The sequence below is a fragment of the Patella vulgata genome, chromosome 2 (genome assembly GCF_932274485.2).
Source record: "Patella vulgata chromosome 2, xgPatVulg1.2, whole genome shotgun sequence".
Classification (NCBI taxonomy): Eukaryota; Metazoa; Mollusca; class Gastropoda; family Patellidae; genus Patella; species Patella vulgata.
In genome coordinates this window covers 803,658-820,144 of record NC_065880.2, presented here as the reverse complement: position 1 = coordinate 820,144, position 16,487 = coordinate 803,658, and the positions used below count along the sequence as shown (strand labels likewise).

Here is a 16,487-nt window from a genome sequence, read left to right as displayed (position 1 = left end):
AATACTTCTGACTGGCCAAGGTAGCGAAGCAATGACCCGTCTAAGATATCTCTTTAACTGTTATCAGTGGAGGCTTATAGGCATATCATGATAAAGCCGCCGCCGAATGAAACCTTCTTTAGAATGTTCCTCTGTACATATGCCATACCGTGTTCCTTCATGAACAAGAGGAAGCGACCCTCATCCGACCAGTGAATATTTTGCCATGACGTCATGTTCCAATGATGACCAAAGCCCTGTATAGGGAAAGTTACGACCATAGATATCCTATAAAGATATCTTTATAGGATATCTATGGTTACGACAACTCATTTACAGACGCCATTTTGGGTCCCAACTATGACGCCACAAAAACTATGACGTAATGGCGTCATATAGCTTTACTTAACAAAACGTTTTATTTTTTCTTGGTATAACGTTTTACGGGCTACAATTTATACTTAACAAATTGCAAAAGAAATCAATGCGGTTTGGTTCAATGATAATATGTCAGACAAAATCATACTCAAAATCGGCCATGGCAAAATGACATGATTAACATAATTCAATTTGGCGTTCTTCGGGAATTATCGAGAGCGCTATATCGTAATCAGTGTCTTTCAGTGGTGGTAGGATAAATAATTTATTTTTAAATTCCTCAAACACAGAGTGGTTATGCAAGCGAAGTGTGTCTAAAAATCGAATTTGACAAACATCAATTTAAAAATGTATTTTTCATTTGATGGCGGGCATTTCTTTCAAAGTAACTGCCAAATTAAAAAAAAAATGAAAAATAAAACCCCATTAATTTGGTAATAAAAGGGCAGCGATAATCTCAAAAATTTAATTTCGAGAATTCTTGATGGTAGTAATTCAAAATGGTGGAATTTTCATTAATCGTCATTTCTTTCCGTTGGTTATGACTTGTAATATGTGGTATATTAGTCACGAAATGACATAGTTGCTCTTAAATGAATATATTGTTAACGCGCTTTAAACATCTAGATGCAAAAGACAAGGTGTAAAAACTTGATGTTATAAAACACATAATTTATTCAGCTCGACGCAAGATTTGAAATGAATAGATGCGGTTCGTTTAACTTGAATGTAGATATATCATGCATATATAGGACCTTTCGGTTGAATCATATCATAGGAATGTGTTAATTGATAGTTTTACGTATTTGTCGACATTAAGGTGTACATGTTCTATAGTTCCATTTAGCCTATACATTTTCTTGTTTCACTTGACTAAACAAAACATTGTGTAGGAAGGGTTGATGGAAACTGCCGCGTGCTGGTTTATCTATCCATGTTTGCTTTCCCATCGGTTCTTGCATAATATTTACTGTTTAGCGTATCTTTACTTTAGTGTGTTACGTTTAATTTGATCGGGAGATGTGTTCGTCGACGTCAACGGACAACACTGCAAGAATTAGCCGTCGCACTGCAAGAGGAGTGGGTCAGATTGCCCCAAATCGTGACTGGACAGTTCATTAAGAGCATGCCACGACGAATTGCTGAATGCCTGAGGATTGGTGGAGCAATTACTCATTTTTAAGACAAACATCAAAAACGTTCATTTTCACTTTTGACGGTGTATCTATTTGCGAGTGTAAAGGGACCGTCAGATAAGCCGCCCATATGAAATGTTTATATTCATGTGTAGGGCATTGGCCTTTTATTAACATACACTGGTTACCTCTAATAAAAACAGCAGTGCATTTCCGCAGTTTTGTATTGTTTCTGAATATCCCCTACTTTTTATGAAGAGTATATATTTGATACTAGTTGAGCATCAGAAAAACGTGATTATTTCACTGGGTATGGGACGCAAATACCCAAAGGTGTCGGACAAACACTAAAGCAACTGCGTCTCCTTCACTGGGCACCTTTAATGTATGTCTACCTGTGGAATAACATGTACATTATTTGTATCTATTAAATTTGTGAGGTTTATATATTAGATTAATATTATTATTTACTCATGGGCGCATGAGCGGCCCCTTTTACTGACCGCGGAGCCCGGATGGGGGGTCCGGGGGCTCTCCTCCATTAAATTTTAAAAAATGGAACCCCAAATATGCGATTTGGTGGCATATCTGATTATAATCTCTGTCAAATAATATATCTTATCAATCGATTAATTTAGGCCAAAACCCCAACCTGCAAGTAATTTACAACCATCAACCTATTATCATTGTATCGTCAAGACAAGCAACATCAAATTTTGCTGAGGCCTTAAAATTGATTTTTATTTTTTTAGTTACGAACCATCGGCAGACGTTTCTGGCGACAGCGTCGGGTGAATCCGATGAAATTTTCGGATGAAATTCGGAATCCCCATCGCAGGATTCCGAATTCCGGCCCACACCCAGCACACCCGGCCCAGAAAGTCTATTATACCAGCCCATTCCAGACCCCAGTGATGGCGTGGCGGCCCGTTAAAGTCATCGGCCACATACAACATGATCATCAGCGCTCCATGGCCGGTCCAATACCCCCCCCCCCCCAATATAATGTTCAGCAGAAAAGTTGTTTTTTTTAGACGAATTGGACAAAACTTATTTTTTTCGTCTTACCCCAAACAAATTGCAAAAGACACCAGGAAGTTTCGTAGAGCGATATCTCGTCTCATGTCACTGATGAAACAATATGCCCGAAACACATGTTACGCTAGACACCTTTTATTTAAAGGTAAATCGCTAATATTTGGGACTTACAAATTGACACAAATGGGTCGGAAATAATGTAATATGAATGTAAATAAACTGATTCGGTATTTCGCCGAACATAACTGCTTTGAAATTAGAGTAAAAACGGAAACGATTGAACGTAAATCAATTTATATACATTCATATTACATTATTATATGCTTTGCGACCCATTTATGTCAATTTCTAGGTCCCAAATATTAGCGATTTAGCTCCTTTAAATTACACTGATTTTAAGCTACACTGATTTTAAATGTTTTATCTAGTCAATCTAAAGAAATTTCTATTTTCGAAAAATTGATGATACAATTAATGATTGATGACCCAATCCGGAATGGCTCCAGACCAAAAAATAATGGAATTTCAGGCATTTATTTTGCCGGCTAGAAGGCAAAAAGGTTTTATCTCCCAAATTATTATATAATTTAAATTTTAATTTTTTCACTTTACCCCTCTGCACAAAAAATATGATTTTTAAAAGCGTATGCAAGTTAAATATATTTAATAGCGCTTTTATCTGGTGTATCATTCATTTGATTTTCTTGTGAATTGGACTATATTATTATAACAATAATGTGCACTTTTTGTTTTATAATAATAATAATAGTTTGTTCAGCTATACTTTTCGTTTAAAAAATGTATATTTTATCTCTTTTTCGCGGAATTCTATGAGATATCCATCTGCATCCCTGTCATTGGCAGCCAACATAAACACAACAGTATGATAGGACATAAAATAGAAAGTGAGTAGGTACAAATACGTGGGACCCAAGATGGCGTCTTTGTGCACTTGACGTCATATTTTCATGACGTCATATGAAATTTCTGGCTTCACAGTAACTGTTGTCGCAACTTTATCTATATACGGCTTTGATGATGACGTGCTTGACGCCATGGTAGTCGTGCAGCCTTGTGTCACGTGACGACAGGGATAGTTTGATAAGTATCTTTGTGCCAGATGCAATAGATTTGACCGGATTACGAATTATTTTATAGAACAGGTGACTGTAAGATAACATGGTGCTTGATGCAACAGGATAATGTCGATCCCTGCTTTGGCCGTTCATCGGAAATTTCCGGCTTGTTGCCCCTTGGACGGAGGGCCTGGCAAAAGACAACGTACATGTATAGTCGTTCCTATGGGACGAAAAACAGAGGTCCCATGTACACATTTACGTGCACGTAAATGAACACTTGATAGATGGAATGTGATATAAGATTAGGCCGTAGCGCCACTCTCTCGGCAAATTATCCCTCATAGCACATTGCATGGCACACGCCCGTCTTCATTAGCCCAGTATGAACAGAGCAATAGGCCGTTAAACCCCATTTCCGCATTGACATTAATGTTAATTTTGCTCTCTTTGCCCAGATTCACCCATGTCCCAAATTTTCTATGGGTTGGACGCGTTTCCATGGCAACACATAACCATTTCCACAATTTAGTCCAATCGGTTATTGAGCTACGGGCAATTGAATATTGGCGACCATATCTCAGGCACAGTTACTTCGATCAACCAGCTACAGCATATAAACCAAATTTCAGCAAAGTCAAGAGTGGGGGTGGAGTGTACACGGTTTACAAATCATAACTACCTTTCAAAAAATAAAACAATATTAGTTGAAATGACGTTTGGAATGTGAATTACATTTTTTTTTATTAATGGGGATTATCTTAGCATTAAGTAAAATTCAATATGCGTCTTATCTAGTCCGATTTGAAGAGTAGGAGGTTTTGGCTGTCCGAGACTACTTGTTATTTATTTTACTTGTATCCTTCATCTCAATATAAAAGGGCTTGTCACTTCAATAAAAAAGGGCTTGTCACTTCAATATAAAAGGGCTTGTCATCTCAATATTATCCTGAGTCTAAGACATTACAGTCAATAGTGTTATTACCTTATCGTGGAAATATTGGTCCCTATCCATTATTTAAGACACAGTGACCAATTATAAAACCAGCTGACGCCGTCGTGTTCTATATGATGTCAAGGGCAATTTGCAATAAGACGCCCTGATGAAAGAAGCTACACGACACTCTAGACCTGTTCCCCGACCACCTAATGAGACGCCCTGATGAATGAAGCTAAACGGCAGTGCTTAAGTGAAAGGTTAAACCGCACTTCCTATGTAGATGGGACTAACCAGGCGTCAGAGACCGCCATTTTGTTTTGCTACACACGTACACAAAACTGATTAGAAATTACAAGAAACGTTTTTAAATCACAACACAGGAGTAGAAGCAATACCAAGGGGCGGAGATAGGTATCTGTGCGTCCCTTCATCTATCTATATATATATTTGTGACTGTCGTTTGTCTGTCTGTCTGTCTGTCTGTCTGTTCGGGGTTGGCGGCTACACTAGGTCTGCCCCGCGTCTGAAATTTGGGGTATAGGGGTAGCTCGGACCGGGGAGTAACATAGGCCAGGTGGCGTTAGTCTACCACTTCCGGTTTCGGTGTTATGACCCCCGAGCGAAGCCGGTCTGTTCGGGGTTGGCGGCTACACTAGGTCTGCCCCGACTCTGAAATTTGGGGTATAGGAATAGCTCGGACCGGGGAGGAACATAAGCTATGTGGCGTTAGTCTACCACTTCCGGTTTCGGAGTTGTGACCCCCGAGCGAAGCCGGGTATCCTGCTAGTGTGTAATAAAACAGATAAGATTTCGGTTAGATTCATAGGCAAACGCTGTGCATCACTTAAATCAATGACAAAAAATTCTGACGTATCTTTAAATTCTGATAAATGTTTTCCTTAATAAGATAATGAAGATTTATCTATATCAACAGTTGTTTAAGTATCAATAAAATTGCAAGAATATTTAGTAGAAAATTAACCGTGGGGAATAAAAATTTCCGCAAAATGCCCAATGTTTCCTCATTTCGAACAGGTAGCAATCCAAGCAGTGCCTGCAGAGCATGCAGGGTCGTTATCAAAATGTTTGACGGAATAACATCTGAAGCGTAGAGTCGGTTTATTTCAGAATAAGAATAGTAGACGCATTATTCTTAAAGTTTTCTGGTTTTGTAGCAGAAGGTCGTTTAGAATCAAAATGCGTTTTAGGTCTTGTACCATTTATAGAATTAAAAGTTGTACAGCTTAGTAGTTTAGTATGTTGAACAGCTTAGTTGTTTAGTATACCAGCTTCAGTGAAACGAGGAAGTGTTAAAGCTTTTTACAGAGTAAGGTAAAAACTTTCTATAAGTAATAGTATTAGTATTCTATCTATTTACAAGTGTATTTTAGCTAGAATGGACCCAGATATGTGTGTAAATAGTGACCATAGAGTACGCGCCTAGAGCATGCAATTGTGGATGGATTGGCGCTTTACAAATATACATTATTATTATTATTATTATTAGTAAACGTTCATTGATGAAGACTATTTTATTAAAGATCAAATGCCCTTACGGCATATAGAATAGATACAGAATATGTACAATACAATACATTGATGGCACATTTATACAGAGTCATTGAGAACAATAATAATATAATAATATGAAAGGTGAAAGACAAATATATAAATGTGTCTGAGATTTTAACTAATCAAATCAAATCTATCTATTAGTAACGATGGTTTAAAAGAAATTTGTTATATTGTTCAGGCCAAAAATTAAATAGTGTAGTCGTGGCCGACAACTTGTTAGCTTGGTTAGCAACCGTACCTTGTCAGATTCGTAGTAAAAGTGATTTACTCCCGTAGTCACGTGATACCACCAGCCAGCAGTCACGTGACACTCACAACACTCCTCCCGATCCAAAAGACTTTGCGGTCAACTTGAGAAAAAATCCTAGAAACTGTTTAAAAACTAGATGAAAAGACTAAAAAATAACAAAATGATTAAAATGGAAAAATTTCTATACATTTTAATGTCTCACACATTTTGGTACCCGGCTAGCACGAGACATTTCGCGCGGAATCCCCCCTCACGCCAAAAGAAAGTCAACAGCCTCCGCGAGAAGACGTGCTAAAACGACTGGCACAAATAACGGACTATTTACAGTTATTTACAGTTTGGCCAAGGTGCAGAGAGCTACAAGTAATTGTGTGAACCCTCAAACACCCGTTATGGTATATGGTACAGTTTTTTATGACTGCCAACAGACATTTCCATGAGCAGGTGAACGGGTACATTTCTGAAAACGGTGAAAGACTTAATAAGACTGGATATGTCATTCGGTGATTGTGCGAGTAGTATTTGAATCCGACTCTCTCCAGGTTGATAGATTTCAGAGCTGCTCCAGTAATTGGATCCTGAACAGACTTTTTGGTTATCCCAAAGAAAACATTGGGTAAGGTGACTTGCCATTTCCTGAGCTCGTTACTGTCGCCAATGAAGCAGTGTCGATGAATGTTAATAGAAGTCATGCCTAAGGACTGTAGAATTTTGTGTACCCGATATGCGGCTTCCCCAGTCTGTTTATCGCGACAATGTAGAACGAGTGTCTTACCGGAAATCCCAGAGACGCCAAGAAGATTAAGAGCTCGAATGAGGAAAGTTTCTTGTATACTAATATCACCCCCCGAGGTAAGGTCTAACCCAATTTCACCTAAAGCCACACACCCTGGTAAAAATAAACATGATCTAATGTTTCTAGGTCCGAAAAGATTTTAGAGCACTTCACAAAATTCACAAAATGTGGATGCAGACCAACGCTGAAGTACAGCTGGATGCCCCTCAGTTGTCGTGGGAATTGGTGAAGATGCTTCCAACTAGATCGATGCTGGTTTGGTAGGAGAAGGTGCCTAAAGAGGGCAGATAATGATGTTTTCCGGTTCCTGAGTAGAAGCTGATCCAGGTGACAATGAGAATCTGCAAATATTTCCGGCTCATTAGCTGCATTTGGTACTTCCGCCATGGGTATGCCATTCAAGTCAGCTAATACGTCACATGTTCTGATTTTCTTTAGGATAGCTCGTGATAGATCCCTCCCCTGGAGCAAAATGGAAACCGCCCTCCAATGGCAAAACACAAAAACATTGGTCGGTGGATTTAGTGAAACTTCTTCGACAGGTAGGTTGAGTAGTGTCTGTACATATTTCAGGAGCAAATTATCAACTGACGAAAACGGCACTGATATTACCAAATTTCTCTTGCTTACAGATTCCTGCAGACATCCCAGCAACTCTTGAAGATTGGATAGTTGAACTGTGTCCTTCAGCAGGTGAAAGAATCCTAGCATGAGGTAAACCCACCTTATCAGGTTTTGCTGATTAAATCCTGCTTCATGTGGTAAATGGGAATGACGGTTATGTACAAAGCAAGACGTGGCTTCCTGACGTCTGCAAATCCAACAGGCTGTAAATGGAGCAAAATACCACGGTAGGTGAGCCAAAAGCATATGTCGCTTCAAGTGACCAAACTTCCTGATGGCAAATTGAACAGGGGCTTTTATTATTTTTCTTTTTAAGGATCCGTGAGGAAAGAACAGGTGCAGAAGATGAACTGGAAGAGCATGTGGTATAACTCGAACTGTCTGTATCATATGGGCCAACTTCATCAACAGTTGTATATTCAGAGCTGCAAGAACTACTCGCCCTTCATATAAAAGAATCATTCAGTGCAGCTATGTCCTCGCTATCATAAGTGTAATCTGGGATAAAATCTCCTATCTCAGAAGCCATCTAAAAAGGAATAAAATAAGGGTTAAAATATAGCGAGGACTACAACAATACCACCACCAATTATTTAGTACTGCCTGTGACGTCGGTGGAGCAATAAAAACAGTGTGGCTAAAACAAAAATATGTGTGCATAGACTATAATAAAAGGTATTCATTATATTTTTGTGGCAGCTTTATCCTTCTCCCAGCTCTGGATGATTTGGATGGTGGTGGAAAGGAGCAAAGTTTTCCAGCTTCAATTTCGTTGATTACTGGCACCAATCCATCAATATCATCTTGATCATCCAGCGGAACCTCCTCCCTGATGCTAGCTGGTGCAGAACGCCCTGAACCTGCATCAGGATTGTCTTGGTCAACAGATGGAAAATTAACTTCGATGCCAGCTGGTGCAGAACACATTGAACCGGCACTAGTATTTTCGTCCCATGGTATCATCTACATAACGATCATCGTTGTACTCAATAGATTCTCCTTGAAAAATTTGATGTCGTAGACGGCGCAGCCAGAGAGGAAATTCACGATCCTTACAGATCTTCAACCTGTCGTGATGGATGACCATCTCCTTGTGCCTGCCCCTTAACCAATAGATAGGATGCGAACTCTTGGAAACAATATACGGACCTTTCCAAGGAGATTGGAGTTTCTTGCTCCGACCAATCCTGGTGCTGAGATCTTTTACGTAGACAACATCTCCGATGTCATACTTGTGATCAAGGAATCTCTGATTGTATGAATTGGTTTGTCTCTTTTGGTTAACCCTCAAATGTTCCCGGGCAGATTTGTGAACCTCGACAAGTGCCGAAGCTAAATGCTGCACCCAGACATCGGAGGATACCTTAGAAGCAACATTTGGAGTCCCGTAAAGCAAATCAGATGGTTGAAAAACTTCCCTACCCAACATCATTTTGTTGGCGGTATACCCAGTGTTGCGGTTCACCATTGAGTGCAAGGACATTGCAAGTAAGGGGAGGTACTTATCCCAATCTTTATTCCTGCCATTAATATGACACCGTATCATTTGTAGAATAATCCGATTGCAACGTTCCACCTGACCGTTTGAAGAAGGGTGATACGGGTTAGTCCTAGTCTTAGCAATTTCGAACAGATCACAGAATGCCTGGAATAAAGACCCATCAAAATTCCTCCCCTGATCAGTGTGTACTTCAACAGGACAGCCAAACGTCACAATAAAATGGACGAGAAACTCATGAGCGACACGTTTTGCAGATTTTTCCGGAAGAGCTGCCAACTCGATCCATTTAGAGAATTGATCTATCATAACCAGAATATATTTATTTCCTTGTTCACTTGTTTGGAAAGGGCCTAGTATATCCAATTAAACCCGTTCCATGGGAAAACCGGCATGATAGGAGGTGAGTAGTGCACGGGCCTTCCTATTGGTCTTCTTGTTTAGATTGCATGTAGGGCACCCTTGAACATACTCTTTACAATCTGTTTTCATACCAGGCCAGTAAAATGACTGGCGAATCCTACTGAGTGTCTTCTCGTTTCCGTGATGACCGGCTGACTTCAGGTCGTGACAGAAACTAAGTATCTCTTTCCTTATTTCAGAGGGCACAACGAAACAGGTGATACCCAGTGGGTGTTTCCCAGCGATAGTAAAGCACCACCTAATGAAATCCCAACAAAGATCTCGAAGACCACAAAACCCTAGCAAACGGAGAACTTAATTTGAGCTTGGATTCAGTTGGACCTGTGGTCAACCAAGTGATTACCTGCAAAAGTTCCATATCCGCATGCTGCATGCCAACAAGCTCTGCAGCAGAATATGCATGACACCATGTTTTCGTACAAGTCTCACTAACTGCAACTTTCCTGACCTCTTTTTCATAAATTCCAGCAACGGGTTTCAAATGGTGAGCTGCAGGTGGGGAGACATGTGCCAAGGGAACTACATCATCAACATCCTCATTGAAGCGATCCCACTGATGTTGCATTCTTGTGCAATACTGACAGCCACCACACGGTAAGTCCTCTAGCTTTTTCCCAGCTTCGTAGCAATCCCACACTGGGTCGGATAATGGGTTTCGTGACAAGGCATCAGCATTAGAATGTAGCCGACCCTTACGATGAAGTATCTCAAAGTCGTATTGAGATAGTTCCTCCAACCAGCGGGCGAGCTGACCTTCTATGTGTTTGAACCTGGTCAACCAAACCAAGCTGTTATGGTCAGTGCTCACCAGGAATTTTCTTCCCATAAAAATAATGTCGGAAATGCCTACAAAATTTAACAATAGCCAGCAACTCTTTCCTGGTAGTACAATAATTACGTTGCGCTTTGATAAGCACATGGCTGGCAGAGCAAATTGGAACTTCCTTCCCATCCTGTATTTGCGTCAATTCTGCACCAATAGTGCTATGAGAGGCGTCGGTGTCCAAGATAAATAAGCCTTCAGGTGCTGGAAAATGGAGGCAAGCTCCAGAAGACACAGCATCTCGGAGATGGTCAAATGCCAATTGATGTTTTTCCATCCATTCGTACGGACCCTAGCTGCAAAATGTGGATAAGCTGTACGGATGTCAAAGTCTGACTCCTCGAAGGCTACTTGACGGTGTGCATAGGAGACCGTTTTCTGCCCAAAAATAGCCTTCATGTTGGCCAGAGAAGCCTTCATGTACTTTATGGCTTTGTGTAAGTCCTTTGGGGACTTCTCCATAGTGGTTTTTGCAGCCTCTTTTTCTTGACAGCCACGAAGAAATGCTTCTACAGCTATCTGGTTAATGGTTTCTCTGTCATGTAGTAGCCATCCAAGGTAAGAAATTCTACCCTTTGAGCAAACTCTTCGAGAGTCTCTGAGTCAGTTTGCCTTATAGACTGAAGCTCCCTACGGGAAGTTACCGGGGCCTCATGATTGGAGAACCTACGCCTCATTTCCTTGACCAGAGTCCGGTATTTCCGGATACCAAGACGATTAGCATACTCAAGAGCAGTTCCTCTAAGACAGCTTGACCAATCATAACGATGGCATATACGCTCGAATTGGGCATAGAATGCTTCCCAAGAAGTCTTATCGTCACCTGAGAACAGAATCATTTTAGGAGGATTAGGACTTCTCCCTCGATGACGACGTTGTTGTTCTTCTTATTCCATTTCAGAATCAGAGTCCGAAGATGACCAGTCCCGAAAAGATCGATTCTTGGAAAACGGGTCAGATTCCTCACTAGAACTAGTGGAACGATGTCGGTGTCTGGACCTCCTAGACTCATGGTCTTTGGAAGCTGTGAAGCATCGTCGAGGTGAATGACCTCTCAAGGAATGACCACTAAGCGTACCTTGATTTAAGGTACTCAGTAGCCATCTGCCTTACTACGTCCTGAAATTTAATAAAACTATTTTCAATTTTTCTGTCTATCATTTTTTCAATTCTCTTGTCCTCCCCCTCCTCCTCAAGAGGATAGAGTACAGTCTTATCATCAGATGGAGTTTCAAAGGTTATAATACCAGTATCCAACCAGTCCTGCCACTGAGTTGCAGGAAGTCCTGTAACATCTACGAGATGTTCCATCGTAACTTGTCCATGCTGATGTCTTATTGCCATTATTCTATTTGCCCCGCCTTCACCAATTGAATGTAATGATTTCAACTGTTCAAGATTTGCAGACTGTAAATTTATTGCCATATTTTAAATAAAGTGGAACAAACTATAGTAAATGTATTTATTTCTATATGGATAAATATAAATAGGGGAAACAATTAACTTGGGCTGTGAACCAACAAAAATGTTAGCTATCACCCAAACAGTAATGGTGTCCCTTTAAATGGTGTACGCGCGGGAAATTGAACCAACAAAAAGTTAGCTATTCCGTGATGTGCAGGTGGGTTATATATATATATATATAGAGAGAGAATATTGATATGACGAAATCGCTGTAACTATCTTTCACAACAAGCAAACATAAATTAACTTCTATAGACTATCAAAACACCGGCGATGGAGTCAAGGTGAACAATCAGTGAATCACAGTGATATGACCCACTTACGATCGCTATTATGACTCTATTATCACCCAATGTTAGAAAATATAATGTATACGCAAATACAATGATTGTAAATCACAATACTCACGATACAGTATACTCAATATATTGACTTTTACCAATCCGTGATTCGGCTTACGCCAAGTGTAGTCGTGGCCGACATCTTGTTAGCTTGGTTAGCAACCGTACCTTGTCAGATTCGTAGTAAAAGTGATTCATTCATGTAGTCACGTGATATCGTCAGCGAGCAATCACGTGACATTCACTACACTCCTCCCGATCCAAGTGTAAATATGCTAGATAAATAAACTAAAAATGAACAAGACATTTCGGGCGGAATCCCCCCTCCCGCCAGAAAAGAATCCACAGCGCCGGCGAGAAGATGTGTGAGAGAAGTGGCACAAATGATGGAATATCTACAGCTATTTACAGTTTCGCGGAGGTGCAGGGAGCTACAAACACTTGTGTGAACCCTCGAACACCCGTAATTGTATCTGATACAGCTATTCTTCTTTTTATGGTTGTCAACCGACATTTCTGACTAAATAAAACTCGTTCACTACAGCTATGTCTTCACTATCCTAAAATACTTTGGGGTAAAATCTCCTGTCTCAGAAGCCATCTAAAAAGGAATAAAATAATGGTTAAAATATAATGAAGACTGAAACCATACCACCAGCAATTATTTAGGAATAAAATCTGTGCAGTTTAAAAAAAGTATGTACATCCGTAGATTATAATAAAATATAATCATTATATTTTTGTGGAGTCTTCAGCAATTACAGGAACAAATCCATCATCATCATTCTGGTCAACCAGCGGCAGCGATATCCCGTCTCTGATGCCAGCTGGTGTGGGAGACCTCGAACCAGCATCAGTATTGTCCTGGGACAGGTTGCTCAAAGCTCCGAATCCCATGCGAACGAGTTCAAACAAACCAAAGCGGGTTATGAATGCTGTCTTTTTCCTGGAGGATTCATCCAATTCAATCTGATAATATCCCTAAAGCGAATCAAGACAATCCTTAATGATGGGTAATTGAAAATTATTAAGAGCTCTGTAGTCAATACAGTAGCGGCAGCACCCATCTTTCATCCTCACCAAAACTGGTGTGGGACGGCTCCAATCCGATTTTGATGGCACAATCACACCAGCTTTAAGCAATTTCTCAACCTCCTGAAACTTTGACGGGAGGTTTCTGTTGGGTATCTATATGGTGCTTAACGGTTGAGAGACAATCAAGATCAAAATCAGCGGCAGCAAACACATCAGAATATTCGAACAGCAGGCGGGCTAAATCATTATAATAATTTCCAGGCAAGTGGACTACTGACCGTCTGTACAAGTCCTGAAGGTGATCGGGAACTCTTGGTAGAAACATAGGCTCTGAGAACATACTGCGGGACCGTATCTGAAATTCCTCGTTAACCTGGCTTATTACTTCTGCAATGGCATTGCCTAAATGAACACCATGTTTGATCAGGACACCAACATTCGAGTCATAAAGAATACTAAAATGCCCAGTGGGACCAGATACCAAAGAGGCAGAAATCAAGAAGATTGAATGTTGAGCAATAGGCTTGACCACATGCAAAGCCCCTAAACCAGCATCATCAAGGGTTATCTCGATTATAGTTGATGAATTTGGTGGAATGGAGTAGTTTTTGTTGACATATACCTTACAGACTTTACTAGTATTTCCAGGTGAGTATTTTAGAGTAGCAGATATGACATCATTCCCTATAGACACAGTACAATTACGCAAGTTGACGACATATCCATACTGCTCTAAGAAATCAAGTCCAAGTATAACGTTATCAATGATTAGGGCTATACAGGCTGTTATATAAAAAAGGTTATGTGTAGGGTCATTCGGGGCAGTTAGAACTGGAACGTTGACCCCAAGCTCAGTCCTTTGAAGTTTAAAGATGGATTAGGTTTTGAGTCTGCAGATGAAGGCGATGCAGCTTCTGGATGACTTCCATTCGAGTTATTTGCATCTGGAGAATTACGCCTTGGCCAAAAGCGGTTATCTTGCGGATAAGACCTCTGAGGACTGTAAGGCCTAAAACCGCGCGGCGACGGAGAATGAGAGCTGCACGGATGTCAAAGTCTGAGTCCTCGAAGACTACTTGACGATGCGCATATGAGATAGATTTCTGCCCAAAAATAGCCTTCAAATTGGCCAGAGAAGCCTTCACATACTTTACGGCCTTGTTTAAGTCTTTTGGGGATTTATCCATGGTGGTTTTTGCTGCTTCTTTTTCCTTACAACCACGAAGAAATGCTTCAACAGCTATCTGGGTAATGGTCTCCCTGTTGGTCATGCAATAACCATCCAAAGTTAGCATATCTTTATTTCACCAACCCGAGAGATGCATGAGGTATGAACATGCCAAATTTCATTAACTTTCTATGTTGGCGTATCAAGTTATATCATCGCAAACTTACTAGCACCTGAATTCGAGGCGAGGTTCGTGGGATCCTACGAACGGCTTCTGACCCTATGACATCGGCATTTGAGCAGCCAATCAGAGTTGAAGTTTCTAGTGGGATACCCATAGCTCCGTGCACCGCACGCTAAGAACTTACCATAACAGACCGTTTCATTAACTAATCACTCACATCAACCTGTACGCGGGTTATATAACAAATCTTCCAGGCCCTAGTGTAGTAAAGACAAGTAAAATGAAATTTTGAACTATAAAAAAAAAAACGAAACGAAATAGAATCTGTGTTTTAATCCATTGATGTATGTTAATGAAAAACAAATCATCCATTTAGAAAGGGCCATGAAAGATGTAGCCCAATATTCGAGAAATTAGCATAGTCGAGAAAACTGTATTGATATTTTTGAAGACATTATCAGAAATAAGTTAAAAATAGAAGATGAAATTGTAATACTAGTAGATGCTGTGTATAATGTCGGGAGATTGAATAGTGACAGGATGGAAAAATACCAAGGGATATTATTGCTCATTTCCTAAGACGATATGACAAATATAACATTATATCAACGAGGAAGATTTAAAATTATTGAAGAACATTCAAAACCACAGACAAAACGGAAAAACATGTTGCTTTTTGTTTGAACTATATGTGTAGCCTCTATTGTGTGTCGTATCCAGGGGTTTGATTGTATAATTATTTATGTGATGCTATCCACCTGCTCTTACTATTCACTCAGCTAACCGAAGAACTCCAAATGCATTAGCCACTTATATCAACATAGATTTATGACGTCGTGTGCCCTTAGTCTCTATCAGGGAGCATTAATTTTAGTCAGGACGATAAAAACAGATGCGTTAACTTTGGCCGAACTGGGAAACACGCCCCTTTCCTGATATGGTCAGTTAGATTGGAGAAATTGTGATAGTCGAAAATGCAATGGAGAAAATCTGATAGTTGAAAATCCAAAGATGAAAAATTTACAGTGAATTTGCAAAGGCGAAAAGTAGAGAGGGGAAAAACATAACTAGATTTGTTAATTGTTGTCGAGCAATTTTTCTTTTGATACTAATGACAATTTTCATGTTAAATACCCATAATATTTTACATGTGAAAAATCTCGAAAATGGCCATTTTTACAATTTGTGCTATGATAATATTACAATTTTCATAATGATAGTTTCTCCTAATATGGCAACGATTCGGCTCTATAAGACTACAACACTACAGCAATAGTCATGAAATATAATTCATGCACTGAAAAAAACTTGTGTTGAAACAACACAAACTTGTGTTGTTTTCAACACAAGTAAGGTGTCTCTATTTAACAACACAAACTTGTGTTGAAACAACACAAAACTTGTGTTAAATGTTGAAACAACACAAACTTGTGTTGTTTTCAACACAAGTAAGGTGTCTCTATTTAACAACACAAACTTGTGTTGAAACAACACAAAACTTGTGTTAAATGTTGAAACAACACAAAACTTGTGTTAAAATTTATCAAACAACACAAACTTGTGTTGAAACTTGTGTGAAAATCTACACAATACTTGTGTTGAAATTTTTGAAACTTGTGTTGAAATTTTTGAAACTAGTGTTGAAATTTCTGAAACTTGTGTTAAAATTTCTGAAACTTGTGTTGAAATTTCTGAAACTTGTGTGGTTTCATACAAACTTGTGTATAACCATCCACAAAAACTTGTGTTGTGTTTTTCC

General features: G+C 39.6%; 1 protein-coding gene across 5 annotated transcripts in view; it reads right to left on the bottom strand.

The window, feature by feature from the left end:
• LOC126811616 (uncharacterized) overlaps window positions 1–16,487 on the bottom strand; it is a 316,159-nt gene that overhangs the window by 87,867 nt on the left and 211,805 nt on the right. The window lies entirely within an intron of this gene.